We start from the raw sequence: 15,723 nt of genomic DNA on the forward strand, positions 1-15,723 counted from the left end.
TGTTTGATTCCAGCTAAAAAAATCAGCCAGATCATTCTTTAGGTCAATCTTTGAGCCGAGTATGTGGGGGTGAAATAGCATTACAGTCATTAAATGCCACAAAATGTTATTTGAAGGAGTCTTTTTTTCCCAGGAGGATTCCTATTCTCACATTGTAGACTGATCTCGAGAGATTGATTGCTGTGATTTGTCAATATTTCTCTTGCTATGTTATTAGATGGATCCCAGGATCAGAGAAGGTGGATTTGATAAAGCTTGGTCTTCCTTCGTCTGATAATTTCTTTGTTGTTAAGTGATTAAAAAAAAGTCTATCCATTGGACACCATATGTAATATACTTTTACTCTATTGGAGGTATTGTGAATGGATTTAAAGTTATAATGACACGGTGAAGACCATTTCTTTCAAGAATTTGATTGATTTATTGATTTAGTTTTGTCACATCCGGAGATACAATGAAAGGTGTAGTTTATACAGGCGGATCATACTATACAAAGTGCATCAGGCTAGCAGAACAGAGTGCAGAACACAGTGTTAAAGCTGCAGAGAAGGTACAGAAAGAGAGAGATCAGAATTAATATTTGAGAGGTCTTTTCAAAAGCCTGATAATAGTAGGGAAGAAGCTGCTCTTGAATCTATTCATGCATTCAAAATTTAATATCTTCTGCCTGATGGAGGAGGGTGTAAGAGAGTATAACTGTGGTGAGAGGGCTCACTGATTTCATGCCAACTGCCTGGAGAGCAATCCAATCATTTCTGTGTTCCTGTGCTATCCCATTATCCCTGCAAGTTTGTTCCTCTCAAAACCTTTTCCAATTTCTTTTTGAAATATTTTTTCACTTATATTTCCACCATTCTTGTCGACAACTAGTGCACCATTACTATCTACAAGCCCCAAGCCCGGAGTGTGATGGAATACTCCCACTTGCCTGGATAGGTGCATCTCCAATAACACTCAAGAACATTGACATCATTCAGGACAAAGCAGCAGCACCCCCCGCCCACCCCTCTGAATGGCAGAAATTCCATAAATGTCTATTCCTTCCAAAATTAACATTCAGTAGCTGCAGTGTGTGCCATCCATAAGATCACAGCAGAAATTCATCAAGTCTCCTGAGACAGCACATTCCAAACCCATTTCCATCTAGAAGGTCAAAGTCATCAGATAAATGGGAACAGCACCACAGGTAAGTTCCCTTCCAAGTTACTGTCCATTCTGACTTGGAAATATATTACGGTTCCTGCACTGCTGCTCAGTCAAAATGATGGAATTCCCCCCCGAACAGCATTGTGGGTCTAACTGCAGCAGTTCAAGAAGGCAGCTCAGTGTCACCTTCTCAAGGGTAACTTGGGATGAGCAATAAATGTTGACCCAGTCAGTGATGCTCACATCCCTTGAATGAATTTTAAAAAATGCATCTACTCCTCCTTGCTCTCAAGGGATTTTTAGACTCTATGTTGATTCAAAGTTATTTAATTTAGTTATCAAATTTGTGAAATTTGCAGGAATAAGTGTGAATTTACTGTGTTCCTTATATTGTCCATTTCAAATTACTTGATAATCAACTTTTTTTATGTACATAAATAATTTTGAATCTCCAGATGTAAACTCATGACTTATCAAAAACTTTGAAACCATTGACTAAACAATTTGAATTTCTGAATCAGCTTTAACCAGTGGCAATTAACAGCAATAGGCCATAAGCATTTCACAATTAAAGATATATACCATATCTTTAACATAGGGAGATATATCCTTGTGCTTTACTGAGACATAAACAAATAAAACACAATGCTGGAAGAGTTACTAAGCTTGGCCAAAAGGAATGGATTTTAAAATGGTCTCAAAGGAGGAGCGAGAGGGATTTAGCCGGGAATTCCAAATGATGGACCTGAGTTGATGAAGACATAACTATCAATGATAGCATGATGTCAAGATGGCGGCATAGTAGGATGCTCCAATGAGAGTTCCTCTCGTCCTTCTGTTTATCTCCCATTTTCTTCTCTTTTCTTTCTGCTTCTTCCCTTCTTGGCGTTCTTTCCTGAGGTAAGGCAGGTTGGAGGCATGGAGTGAAGCTAGATGGGTTGTTGAACCGACTGGTGCAGGCACTCACCAACTAGGGGGTTGTTAGACTGGGGATCGGTATGGGTGCTCACCAACTAGGGGGCTGTTTGACTGGGGACCATTACGGGCAGTCACCAACTAGGGGGTATTTGACTGGGGATTGGTGCAGATGCTTACCAAATAGGGGGGTTGTTGAACTGGGGACTAGTGCAGGTGCAGGCAAACTAGGGCATTTTAAATTAGACTCCCTACAGTGTGGAAACAGGCCCTACGGCCTAACAAGTCCACGATGACCCTCCAAAAAGTAACCCACCCAGACCCATTTCCCTCTGACTAATGCACCTAGCACTGTGGGAAATCTAGCACAGCCAATTCACCTGACCTGCACATCTTTGTTACTGTGGGAGGAAACCAGAGCACCTGGAGGAAACCCACACACACACACAGGGAGAACATGCAAACTCCACACAGACAGTTGTCTGAGGCTGGAATCGAACCTGGGCACCCTGTGAGGCAGCAGTGCTAGCCACTGAGCCACCATGGTGTTGGACTGGTGACCAGTGCGGGTGGTCACCAACTATGGGGTTGTTGGACTGGGGACCAGTGCGGGCAGTCACCAACTAGGGGTTGTTGGACTGGAGACCGGTGTGGGCGCGGGGGTTGTTGGACTGGGAACCGGTGTGGGTGCTCACCAAGTAGGGGACTGTTTGCCTAGGCACTGGGGTGGACGGTCAGTGGCTTGCGAGCCCTGGCAGTCTACATGTGGAAGCCCCTGCACTGACTGTAAAGATTGCAATGTCTATCTTTTTAACTTTATTCTCAATTTTCTAACTTTTACTATGAACAACTGTAAGTAATGTAACTTATTTTCTTTCCCCTTCCCCTTTATTTCTATGTTTTGTATCTAAGATTTGTACCTAGGTACTTTGTACCTAAAATGGTGCCATATGAGCCGACATTGTAAAGTTCACTGTACTCCTGTACTTCTGTACTTGAGCACATGTGACAATAAAAGATATTCTATTGTATTCTACTCTACATAAGCAGGGGCTACACAAGAGGCAGAGACAGAGGAATACATTTTTGAGAGTTTGAGTTTTGGGACATGAAGCAATTACGGAGATTGGAAAGGGTGAGGCCATGATGGATGAAATTTCTAAATTGGCGGTGTTGAGAAATTAGGAACCAATGTTGTTTAATAAGAGCATGACTGATAGGAGAGCAACACATTGTGTTGCATATAGTTCCATTAACTTCACAGTTCAAAATCTTACTCTGTACTAGAGGATTGCTAGATTGCAAATGCAGAGGAAGTTTATTGGAATACATTGCAGTGAGTGTGACCATGGAAGAATCTAATTTACTTAGCAAACTAATACTTCACAAACCGATTGATTTTCTTTCAGTTGAATAACAATGAGCTTTGGAGCCAAAACTATCATCAATGGTCTTCATTAACAGAGTAGAGCAGGTAACCACACAGAAAGCATAATCAGAAAACATTAACATTTAATGGCTGCTTTAATTTAATGGCTTTTTCATGGAACTATGGACAATGAGATGTTTGACAGATTGTGAAATCTGAAACAAAAATGCAAATTGAATTTGTCAGGTAGATCTGATGGGGGAGAGAAAAAGTGTCTTCTAAGTACATATTTGTGCACTCTTTCTTTGAAGATTAATCAACCCATGTCACTGTTCCATCAATCCATCCATAGTGCAGTCTACATGGGACATTAATTTACCTTCCCCTCTCCTACATGGTCACCCAATTCTCTGCAAGAGCAGTAAACACGCCTGAAATTATTTCAGTGAGAACAAAACTCTCAGAAATTCCTCCTGAAGACAGAAAGAACTGCTGAAGAGTGTAAAATCTCATATCAATCATTTTGAGTACTCCCCCGTAAGTCAGATTCCATTCATTAAGATTTAGCAAAAACTGGGATAAATTGGGAAGAAATATGTTAATGCAGCAAACTGTGGTGAAATTCAATCAAAAGGGCAGGATCAAATTTGAAAGTGAGATCCTTAAAGGAATTGGATAACATTGACAAGAAATATTGCAGACAGAGGGGGAGAAATCAATGAGAGTGGGGCCATTGGAGAACTCTTTCATAGGCCCATCACAGATGTGTTGAACCAAATGATGTCTTTCTGAGCTGTATCATTCTACATTTCCATATCTGACCTGTCTCTGAAATGCTGCAGAAAGTCTTTGCTCTCTGCATGTCTTGGTAATGTCTCCTAGGGTCAGTAAGAATAATTATTTGCTGGTATATACAATTATTGTGTTTACAGCTGCATTAGTACCTGGGCTAGTATTAACCCATTTGGCCACAATGGAAGGGCATGCTTCTTGAAGAGTCACACAGACAGAAGCATATCCTTCAGTCAAACTAATTCACAGCGATCATGTTCCCAAACTAAACTATTCCCACTTTCCACTTTCCACTTTCCACTTTCCACTTTCCACTAAATCTTTCCACTTCATGTACTTATCCAAATTTTTTTTTTAGAAATTGTAACTATTTGCATCCACAGCTTGCCCTAGCAACTCATTCCACACATGCCCAGCACTATTTTCGGACCTCCACGTTTTCCAAGATGGCGGTGCCGTTAAGGTAGGCAGCTTTCAGACTCATGAGATCGTCCCCTCCAGACCGGCTGCTTCTTCCCTTCTTCCTTCCATTTTCATCTTCTTTCTTTTTCTTTATCTTCTTCCAGTCGGGGAAGGCAGGAAGGTGACACCGCGGAGCGGGGCAGCTTGGGCGAGACGCTTGGCGGGGTAGGGCATAGCCGGGTGGCGGAGCCAGATTTTCTCAGTTGCAGGGCGAGTGCATGTACAGCACAGGAGCTGGCATCAGAGATGGCATCAGCGAGGTGGACCCAACGGTGAAGAGATGGCACCTGAAGAGTGGTGATTCCTATGTTGGTGGATCTGGCACAGATGGCAACAAGGTAGTGGAGGAGGAGTAAAAGCACAGATGTCAATGGTGAGCTCGATCAGGGCACAGGACCCTTGGCAGAGGCAGTGGAACAGAGATAGATTATCTTAAAGTTACATCTTTTTATACTTCTTATTTTTAAATTATTCAAACTGCCACCTGTTGTGGTGCCAGTTGAAACTTTTCACTGTATTTTACTGTAAAATGCAAGTGACAATATAGCATTCAATTCAAGTTAATTCACTGTCCTTTTCTTCCCTTCTCTGATGGATGTTAGTGAACCAGATGGGATTATATGGCAATTCAGTACTTTCGCAGGCATCAAATGTTGCATTATATCTCATGATAAGTTGTCTTTAGGAGATGTCCTTATGATATCATAAATGTATTATAGTGTGTGCCCTGAGGGTATAAAGATCTCAGATGTTATGTTTTATATCACTTGAAAAATGACATGCTACTATTAGTAAGTTTGTGTATGACTCCAAAATTAGTGTTAACATGGATAGTGAAGAAGGTTATCTAAGATTTTACAAAGATCTTCATCAATTAAACCTATGGGCTGAGGAGAGGCAGATGGAGCTTAATTTGGACAAATGTGAGATATTACATTTTGGTAAAACAAACAAGTGTACAATTAGTGGTAGGGTCCTGGGTAGTGTTGTAGAACAGAGACCTATTGGTTCAGGTACATAATTATTTGAAATTTGCGCCACAAGTAGGCAGAGTGGTTAAGAAGGCATTACAAACACTTGCCTTCATTGCCCAGACCTTTGAGTGTCAGAGTTGGGATGTCATGTTGAGTTTGTACAGGACATTGGTAAGGCCTCTTCTGGAATACTGTGTGCAGTTTTGGTCACCCTGTTGTAGGAAGGGTGTTATTAAACTGGAGAGGGTTCAGAAAAGATTTGCCTGGACGTTGTCAGGAATGGAAGGTGAATTATAAGAATAGGCTGGATAGGCTTTTTTCACTGGAGCTTAGGAGGTTGAGGGCTGACCTTATTGAGGTTTATAAAATCATGAGAGGCATGGAAAAGGTAAATGGCAAAGGTCTTTCCCTTGGTGTGGGGGAGTTCAAAACCAGGGAACATATTTATAAGGTGACAGGAGAAAGAATTAGAAAGGCCATGATGGGAACTTTTTATAAACAGAGTGGTTCATCTGTGGGATGAGCTGCGAGAGCAAGTTGTGGATGCAAATACAGTTACAATTTAAAAAAAAACATTTGGATAAGTGCATGAATAGGAAAGATTTGGAATGATATGGGCCAAACACAGACAAGTGGGAATAGTTTAGTTTGGGAACATGATCGCTGTGAATAAGTTTGACTGAAGGATATGCTTCTGTCTGTGTCACTCTACAAGAAGCATGCCCTTCCACTGTGGCCAAATTGGCTAATACCAGCCCAGGTACTAATGTAGTTGTAAACACAATAATTGTATATAGTCGCCAGCTGCAATAAATGCCTATTAGGTCTTTCAATACCACAACATCCACACCCAGTTTCTTGTGTTGCAAGGATAAACGTAAACATTGCCACATCAACTTAATATATCCTGCTAGGGACAAAACCCTCATCACCAATTGATGCTAGATATATTTAATTAACTGAAATAACCCTGTTGCCAGGATGGAATATGATGTACAAAAGATCAGAGCATTTTGGACTATTAGGCAAGTTATATAGCCAGTGTGCTAACATTCTCTTACACCCCTTGCCTCACATATACATTCATGTTTCGATTTCAGTGTTGGGCATAAGTAAAACTTAAGGTCATGTTGCCTTTGCTCTGCAGATATGTCCTAATGGAATCCAATCCACATTAACATCAATGTTCTCACTTTACCAGCACCGTAAGTTCCATTAATCAGGAAAGTGTTGTGGCAGCATTCCCTCAGTGCACTCTTCATGTCTCTGAATGTGTCTATTCTTCAGTATTGCAATGAGTTACAAATGGGTATGCTATTAATAAAGTGCATTCCAGAAGATAGAACTGAGTGTATTTTACTGCCTGAGACTCAGCAGTGAGAAGTGGTTGCTATTCTGTCTCCTTTTGTTGATATTCAATGGAGATAATGTGAAATGACCTTTCCTCCTTTTAGAAGAAATTTTCATCAAAAATATCATTACCCTGAGTTGATTCCTTCAGTGATAAGTGTCATATAATTTATTCCCTGCATGATTTGCAATTTCACTATATGTTGAACTGTGAGTCAATTTACAAACAGATACTGGTAACAAGCGCTGTATTAAATAGCCATACCTAACGAATCATCCTTATTTGTAATGGACCCTTGAATAAAATAGTGATGACCCTTATGAACTGCACCAGACAGATGATCTGGAAGAGAATGTTAAAAGCCTGAAACATGAAGATAAGAGATGATTTGCGATTTACATTACTCCAAATCGTCTTGCATATGTCTCCGAAAGGATTTGTGTTTTCAAGAGGACATGGAATCTTAATAATCCTAATAATATCTTCTATCTTGTTACAAAAAATATGCTTCCTAATATTCCAATTTTGAGTTGCTATTTATATCACTATTGGACAAAGTTGTACAAACCAGTTGCTGTAGGAATTTATTCGCATGAGTAAATGAATGTGGCACTTGTAGTCATAAAGTCATGTAGATGTACAGCACAGAAACAGACCCTTCGATCCAACTCGTCCAGGTAACCTAATGTCATCCCATTTGCCAGCACTTGGCCCATATGTACTCTAAAGTCCCTCTAAACCCTTCCTATTCATATATCCATCCAGATGCCTTTTAAATGTTGTAATTGTACCAGCCTCCACCACTTCCTCTGACAGCTCACTCCAGACACGCACAACATTCTGTGTGAAAACGCAGGTCCCTTTTAAATCTTTCTCTTCTTACTTTAAATCTATGCCTTCTGCTTTTGAACTCTGCTACCCCAGAAGAGATCAGAGTTGTACATAATATTCCAGCCACAACATGATTCCCTAACACCTATACTCAATGTTCAGATGAAGTAAAGCAAGCATATCAAACACCTTCTTCACTATCCTATCTACCCGCGACTCTACTTTCAGGAGCTATGAACCTGCACTCCAAGATCGCTTTGTTCAGCAACACTCCCCAGGGCCTTACCATTAAGTTTATGAGTACTGCCCTGATTTGCCTTTTCAAAATGCAGCACCTCACATTTATCTAAATTAGACTCCATCTGTTACTCTTCAGTCCATTGGCCCATATGATCAAGATCCCTGTGGTAACCTTCTTCGCTGCACACTACACCTCCAATTTTGATGTCAGCTGAAAAGTTACCAACCATATCTGTTATGTTCACATCCAAATCATTTATATAAATGACAAAAAGCAGTGGACCCAGCACTAATCCTGGGGCACAGCACTAGTTAGAGGCCTCCAGTCTGAAAAGCAACCCTCCACCACCACTTTCTGACTTCTACCTGTCAGCCAGTTTGTATCCAAATGGCTAGTTCTCTCTGTATTCCATGTGATTTAACCTTGCTAACCAGTCTATCATGAGGAAACTTACTAAATACCTTACTGAAGTCCATATAGAACACATGCACCACTCTGCCCTCATCAATCCTCTTCATTACTTCTTCAAAAAACTCAATCAAGTTAGTTAGACATGATTTCACACGAATAAGGCCATGTTGGCTATCCCTAATCAGTCCTTGCCATTCCAAATGCATAATAATCCTGTCCCTCAGGATTCCCTCCAACAACTTACCGACCACTGGTGTCAGACTCACTGGTCTATAGTTCCCTGACTTTACCTTACCACCTTTTTAAAATCGTGGTACCACGTTAGCCAACCTCCTGGCACCTCACCTGTGACTATCGATGATACAAATATCTCAGCAAAAGGCCCAGCAATCACTTTCCTAGCATCCCACAGAGTCCGAGGGTACACCTGATCAGATTCTGGGGATTTATCTACCTTTATACACTTTAAGATGTCCAGCACTACTTCTTCTGCAATATGGACATTTTTCACGATGTTGTTATTTATTTCCATATCTTCCATATCGTTCTCCACAGTAAACACTGATGCAAAATACTCGCTTAATACTCAAAATACTCTCCCCATCCATAGGTGGCCTTGTTGATCTTAAGGGTCCTATTCTCTTTCTAGTTATCCTTTTGTCCTTAATATATTTATAAAATCCCTTTGGATTGTCCTTAGCCCTATTTGCCAAAGCTAATTCATGTCCCCTTTTTGCCCTCCTGATCTCCCTCTTAAGTATACTCCTACTGCCTTTATACTCTTCTAAGGATTTACTCGATCTCTGCTGTTTATACCTGACATATGCTTCCTTCTTTTTCTTGACCAAAGCTTCAATTTCCCTAGTGATCCTGCATTCTCGACACCTACCAGTCTAACCTTTCACCCTAACAGGAATATACTCTCTCTGGACTCTTGTTATCATTTTCATAGCTTCAAAGTAATGGAATCATAGAGGTGTACAGCACGGAAACAAACTCTTTGGTCCAACCTGTCCATGAGTAGGCCATTTGGCCCATCGAGTCTGCTCCACCATTCATTAAGATCACGGCTGATCTATCCATCATCTCAGCTCCTTCTACCTGCATTATCTCCATAACCCTTAATTCCTCTACCATGCAAAACCCCATCTGCCCTTGTCTTGAATATATTTAATGAAGCTAACTCTATTGCTTCCTTTAGCAGAGAATTTGATAGATCCACTACTCTCTGGGAAAAGCAGTTCTTCTTCATCTTTGCCCCAAATCTGGTCCCCCTAATCTTGAGGCCATGTCCCCTAGTCTCACCCCCACCAGTGGAAACAACTTCACTGCCTCAATCTTATCTATCCTTTTCATTCTTTTATATGTTTCAATAGGATTCTCTCTCATTCTTCTAAATTCTAGCGAGTACAGTCCCAAGCGGCTCAACCTGTCCTCAGAGAGTAACCCCCTCATCTCTGGAATCAACCTGGTGAACCTCCTCTGCACCACCTCCAAAGCCAGTTTATCCTTCCTCAAGGAAGGAGACCAGAGCTGCGCACAATACTCCAGGTACGGCCTCACCAATACGGTGTACAATTACAGCAGAACCTCACTGCTCTTAAATTTAATCCCTCTAGCAATGAAAGCCAAAATTCCGTTTGCTTTCTGAAATACCTGTTGTATCTGAAAATCAAGTTTTAGCGATTTCAGTACTTTGATTCATGTATTTTGAAGGGTTCCCATTTTCCAGCCCTGACCTGCAAACATCCATCCCAATAAACTTTTGAAAATTCGTGCCTAATTCCTTCCTCCAATTTAAAACTTTAACTTTTAGATCCAGTCTATCCTTTTCATCTTTAAAATTAATACATTTATGGTCACTGGCCCAAAAGCGCTTCCCCACTGACAACTCAGTCACCTGCCCTGCCTTATTTCCCAAGAGTAGGTCAAGTCTAGCATCTTCTCTAGTCGGTACATCTACACACTGAATCAGAAATTTTTCTTAACAACTACTTAACAAATTCCTTCCTTTCTAAATCCTTAAGCTATGGCAGGCCCAGTCTATGTTCAGAAAGTTAAAATCCCCTACCATAATCACTATTATTTTTACAGATAACTGAGACCTCCTTACGAATTTGTTTCTCAATTTCCCAATGACTGTTGGGGGTCTTTGAGGGTACAGTAAGGTGATCATCCTCTTCTTATTTTTCAGTTCCACCCAATTAACTTCCCTAGATGCATTCGATAGTCACAGGTGAGGTGCCGGAAGACTGGAGGTTGGCAAATGTGGTGCCACTGTTTAAGAAGGGCGGTAAAGACAAGCCAGGGAACTGTAGGCTGGTGAGCCTGACCTCGGTGGTGGGCAAGTTGTTGGAGGGAATCCTGAGGGACAGAATGTACATGTGTTTGGAAAGGCAAGGACTGATTTGGGATAGTCAACATGGCTTTGTGCATGGCAAATCATGTCTCACAAACTTGATTGAGTTTTTGAAGAAGTAACAAAGAAGATTGATGAGTGCAGAGCAGTAGATGTGATCTATATGGACTTCAGTAAGGCGTTCGACAAGATTCCCCATGGGAGACTGATTAGCAAGGTTAGATCTCACGGAATATAGGGAGAACTAGCCATTTGGATACAGAACTGGTTCAAAGGTAGAAGACAGAGGGTGGTGGTGGAGGGTTGTTTTTCAGACTGGAGGCCTGTGACTAGTGGAGTGCCACAAGGATCGGTGCTGGGCCCTCTACTTTTTGTCATTAGCATAAATGATTTGGATGCGAGCATAAGAGGTACAGTTAGTACGTTTGCAGATGACACCAAAATTGGAGGGGTAGTTGACAGTGAAGAGGGTTATCTCAGATTCTAACAGGATCTGGACCAGATGAGCCAATGGGCTGAGAAATGGCAGATGGAGTTTAATTCAGATAAATGCGAGATGCGGCATTTTGGGAAAGCAAATCTTAGCAGGACTTATACACTAAATGGTAAGGTCCTATGGAGTGTTGCTGAACAAAGAGACCTTGGAATGCAGGTTCATAGCTCCTTAAAAGTGGAGTCGCAAGTAGATAGGATAGTGAAGAAGGTATTTGGTATGCTTTCCTTTATTGGTCAGAGTATTGAGTACAGGAGTTGGGAGGTCATGTTGCGGTTGTAAAGGACATTGGTTAGGTCACTGTTGGAATATTGCATGCAATTCTGGTCTCCTTCCTTTTGGAAAGATGTTGTGAAACTTGAAAGGGATCAGAAAAGATTTACAAGGATGTTGCCAGGGTTGTAGAATCTGAGCTACAGGGAAAGGCTGAACAGGCTGGGGCTGTTTTCTCTGGAGCGTCAGAGGCTGAGGGGTTACCTTATAAAGGTTTACAAAATTATGAGGGGCATGGATAGGATAAATAGGCAAAGTCTTTTCCCTGGGGTCAGGGAGTTCAGAGCTAGAGGGCATAGGTTTAGAGTGAGAGGGGAAAGATATAAAAGAGACCTAAGGGGCAACATTTTCACACAGAACGTGGTATGTGTATGAAATGAGCTGCCAGGGGATGTGGTGGAGGCTGGTACAATTGCAACATTTAAGAGGCATTTGGATGGGTATATGAATAGGAAGGGTTTGGAGGGATATGGGCCGGGTGCTGACAGGTGGGACTAGATTGGGTTGGGATATCTGGTCGGCATGGACGGCTATGACTCTATGACATTCCCAGGAATATCCTCCCCAAGTGCAATTGTCATGTTATTCTGAATAAAAAATGCCACTACCCCTCCTCTCTTTCTATCCATCCTATACCTTGGAACATTAATGTTCCAATCCTGTCCATTCCTAAGCCACATCTCTCTAATTGCTAGGTATCATAGTCCCATGTTCCTAACCCTAACCTGAGTTCATCTGCCTGACCGGTTAGGCTTCTTGCATTGAAGTGAATGCAGTTTAATTTATTAGTCCTATCTTGTTCTCTGCTTTGATCCTGTCTTCCTTGATTGTTTGACTCGCTCCTTTTGCCAACTGTACCAGTCTCAGATTGATCTCTTTCCTCACTATCTCCTTGGGTCCCACATCCCCACCTTACTGTTTTAAACCTTTCTGATTAGCTCAAGCAAATCTCCCTCCCAGTCCTCTTCCAATTCAGGTGCAATCTGTCCTTCTTATATTGGTGACTTCTCCCCCAGAAAAGATTCCAATGATCCAAAAGTGTGAACCCTTCTCCCATAGACCAGCTCCTCAGCCACTCATTTATCTGCTCTATCATCCTATTCCTACCCTCACTCATTCGTAGCAATGTGAGTAATCTAGATATTTCCACCCTTAAGGATCTCCTTTGAAAATTCCTGTCTAACTTCCTATATTCACCCTTCAGAATCTCAGTGTTTTCTTTTCCTATGTTGTTAGTTCCAATGCGTACACTGACCTCCTGCTGGACTCTCTATCTTTTGAGAATATTCTGCACCCTCTCTGAGATATCCTTGATGTGGCACCCGGGAGGCAACACACCATTCTGATTTCTTGTCGCCAGCTGCAGAAATGTCTGTCTGTGCCTCTGACTAGACAGTCCCCTATCACAATTGGTCGCTTGGAACCTGAGGTACCCCTTATTACATTACAGCCATGCTACATTCCCCTGAGAGTCCTTGTTTGAATGTACTTGTTTAAGGTGGGGATAGCCATAGGAGACTCTTGCACTACCTACCTTCTTCTCCTACCTTCCCTGGCGGTAACCCACCGACATGACTGTATCCGCAGCGTTTCTTCCTTCCTATAACTGCCATCCATCACAACCCCTAGCACCTGTAAATTCCTTATTGCCTCTAACTGTTGCTCCAACTGATCCATGCGATCTGATAGGGTTTTGCAGCAAAACACACTGCACACGTAATCATTAGTAACATGGAAACTCTCCCTAATCTCCCACATCCAACAGGAAGAGCACATCCCTCCACTCAAGGCCATCTTTGCATCTTAACAATCTACAGACCTAGAAAATGGCACAGGAGAAAGTGAGGACGACAGATGCTGGAGATCAGAGTTAAAATTGTGGCGCTGGAAAAGCACGGCAAGTCAGGCAGTATCCGAGGAGCAGGAGAATTGATATTTCAGGCTTAAACCATTCATCAGGAATATGGGAGGTGGGGGGGAAAGGGGCTGAGAGATAAATAGAAGGGTAGGGGTGGGGCAGGGGAGGAGTGAGGTGGAAAGGCAATAGGTAGACATAGCTTATCATAGTTCTTGAAGAAACACTGCTCCAGGCTAACTTTGTTCCTATGTTTTATATTTTTAAATTTGAACAAGAGACTGATTAACATATAATCAAAAAACCCCACTCTACTTACTATCATAGATTTACAAAAACAAAACAAGAAGAACGGTAAGGTTATACTTAAAAACTATCCACTTAGCTACTCCTGTGCTGTGAGCTGTGTCACACAGGTTTCTCCAAGGTCAGCTGTTTGTTAGATGCACGTCAATGTCCAGAGATACTTGAATTCAAACTATAGAGGCAGCAGCTATGCAGATTCACTACTGGGTCAAACAGTAGAGTAAGTTTTCTTTCTTTGAATCACTGCCTTTGTCTCTCTTTCTCCTTATTAACGTGTTTGTGGTTTTGATCACTTTTTTCTCAAAGTTCCAAACAACGCAATAGTTCATAAAACAGTAAGTACTTCACCTGGAATTTGAGAAAATCAGCTCCAACACTGAAAATATCTCAAAAAAGGAGCAGCTCTTACAGCCACAACTTTTTTTCCCCATCCTCCATCTTGGATTATTCAGAATCCTTTTGGGCTTGATGAGCTGATCAACTTCAATGCTGGTTGAATTATTCAGTTGGATCCAAAATGCATTGGGAACAAATTTTGCAGATGTTTCTGAATTTAAATTGGGGTCGGGTGAGCGATTGTTGTGGAAAATGATAAAGGGCCCAGAAACAGGAAGTGAATCCAGGCTAATCATATCTCTCCCAGGCCCTGTTTGGCACCATTTGAACTAACAGTGTGAGGATTATTCCCAGCACCTCATCAACATTTACCCATCTACTGGAAAGGTGTTGTGAAAGGGTTCAGAAAAGATTCACAAGGAGGTTGCCATGTTTGGAGAGTTTGAGCTAGAGGGAGAGACTGAATAGGCTGGGACTGTGTTTCCCTGGAGTGTCGGAGGCTGAGGGATGACTTTATACAGGTTTATAAAATCATGAGTGGCATGGATAGGGTAAATAGACAAGATCTTTTCTCTGGGTTGGAGGAGTCCAGAACAAGAGGGCAAAGGTTTAAGGTAAGAGGGGAAAGATTTGAAAGTGACCAAAGGGGCAATGTTTTCACGCAGAGGGTGGTTTGTTTTTGGAATGAGCTGCCAGAGGAAGTGGTGGAGGCTGGTACAATTACTACATTTAAAAGGCATCTGGATGGGTTTATGAGTAGGAAAGGTTGAGAAGAATATGGGCCAAAGGCTGGCAATTGGGACTAGATTAATTTAGGATATCTGGTCAGCATGGAAGAATTGGACTGAAGGGTGGATTTCCAAGCTGTACATCTCTATGACTCTGTGAATCTATCCAACTATCACTTCATGCTCTACATGGGAGCTAGCTGTGTGGAAATGGGCCATTTAGTTCCTACATTAAAGCAATCATGCCTTTTAGAAGTACTTCATGGAGCGACAACCATTTTGGACGGGCCTGAAGAGTTGAATAGGACACAAATGGTGGAGTTAATTCCTGTTGCTTTTAAATCCAGAGATAATTTAACATAGTCTTAATATTTGAGTCAGTCCTAGCTGCTTTGAAGTCAGCACAAAAGTGGTGAAAATCTCTCTCCAAAAAGGGTGTGGATGCTTTGGGGTCAACTGGAGATTTCAAGGCTAGGATTAAGGAACTTGTTGTTCAAAAAGGGCATCAAAACAGATGGAGCACAAGTGAATGCACTGAGTTATAGTACAGACCAGATGTTGAATAAAATGGGATGGCACAGTGGTTCAGTGGTTAGCATTGCTGCCTCACAGCGCTGGAGCATGGGTTTGATTCCAGGTAAAAACAATGACTGCAGATGCTGAAACCAGAGTCTAGATTAGAGTGGTGCTGGAAAAGCACAGCAGGTCAGGCAGCATCTGAGGCGCAGGAAAATCGACGTTTTGGGCAAAAGCCCTTCTATTCCTGATGAAGGGCTTTTGCCCGAAATATCGATTTCCCTGCTCCTTGGATGCTGCCTGACTTGCTGTGCTTTTCCAGCACCACTCTAATCTAAACATGGGTTTGATTCCAGCCTTGGGCG

Source organism: Chiloscyllium plagiosum, unplaced genomic scaffold (genome assembly GCF_037043375.1).
Source record: "Chiloscyllium plagiosum isolate Xiang-an unplaced genomic scaffold, Cpla_swu_hap1 HiC_scaffold_11, whole genome shotgun sequence".
NCBI classification, from domain to species: Eukaryota; Metazoa; Chordata; class Chondrichthyes; order Orectolobiformes; family Hemiscylliidae; genus Chiloscyllium; species Chiloscyllium plagiosum.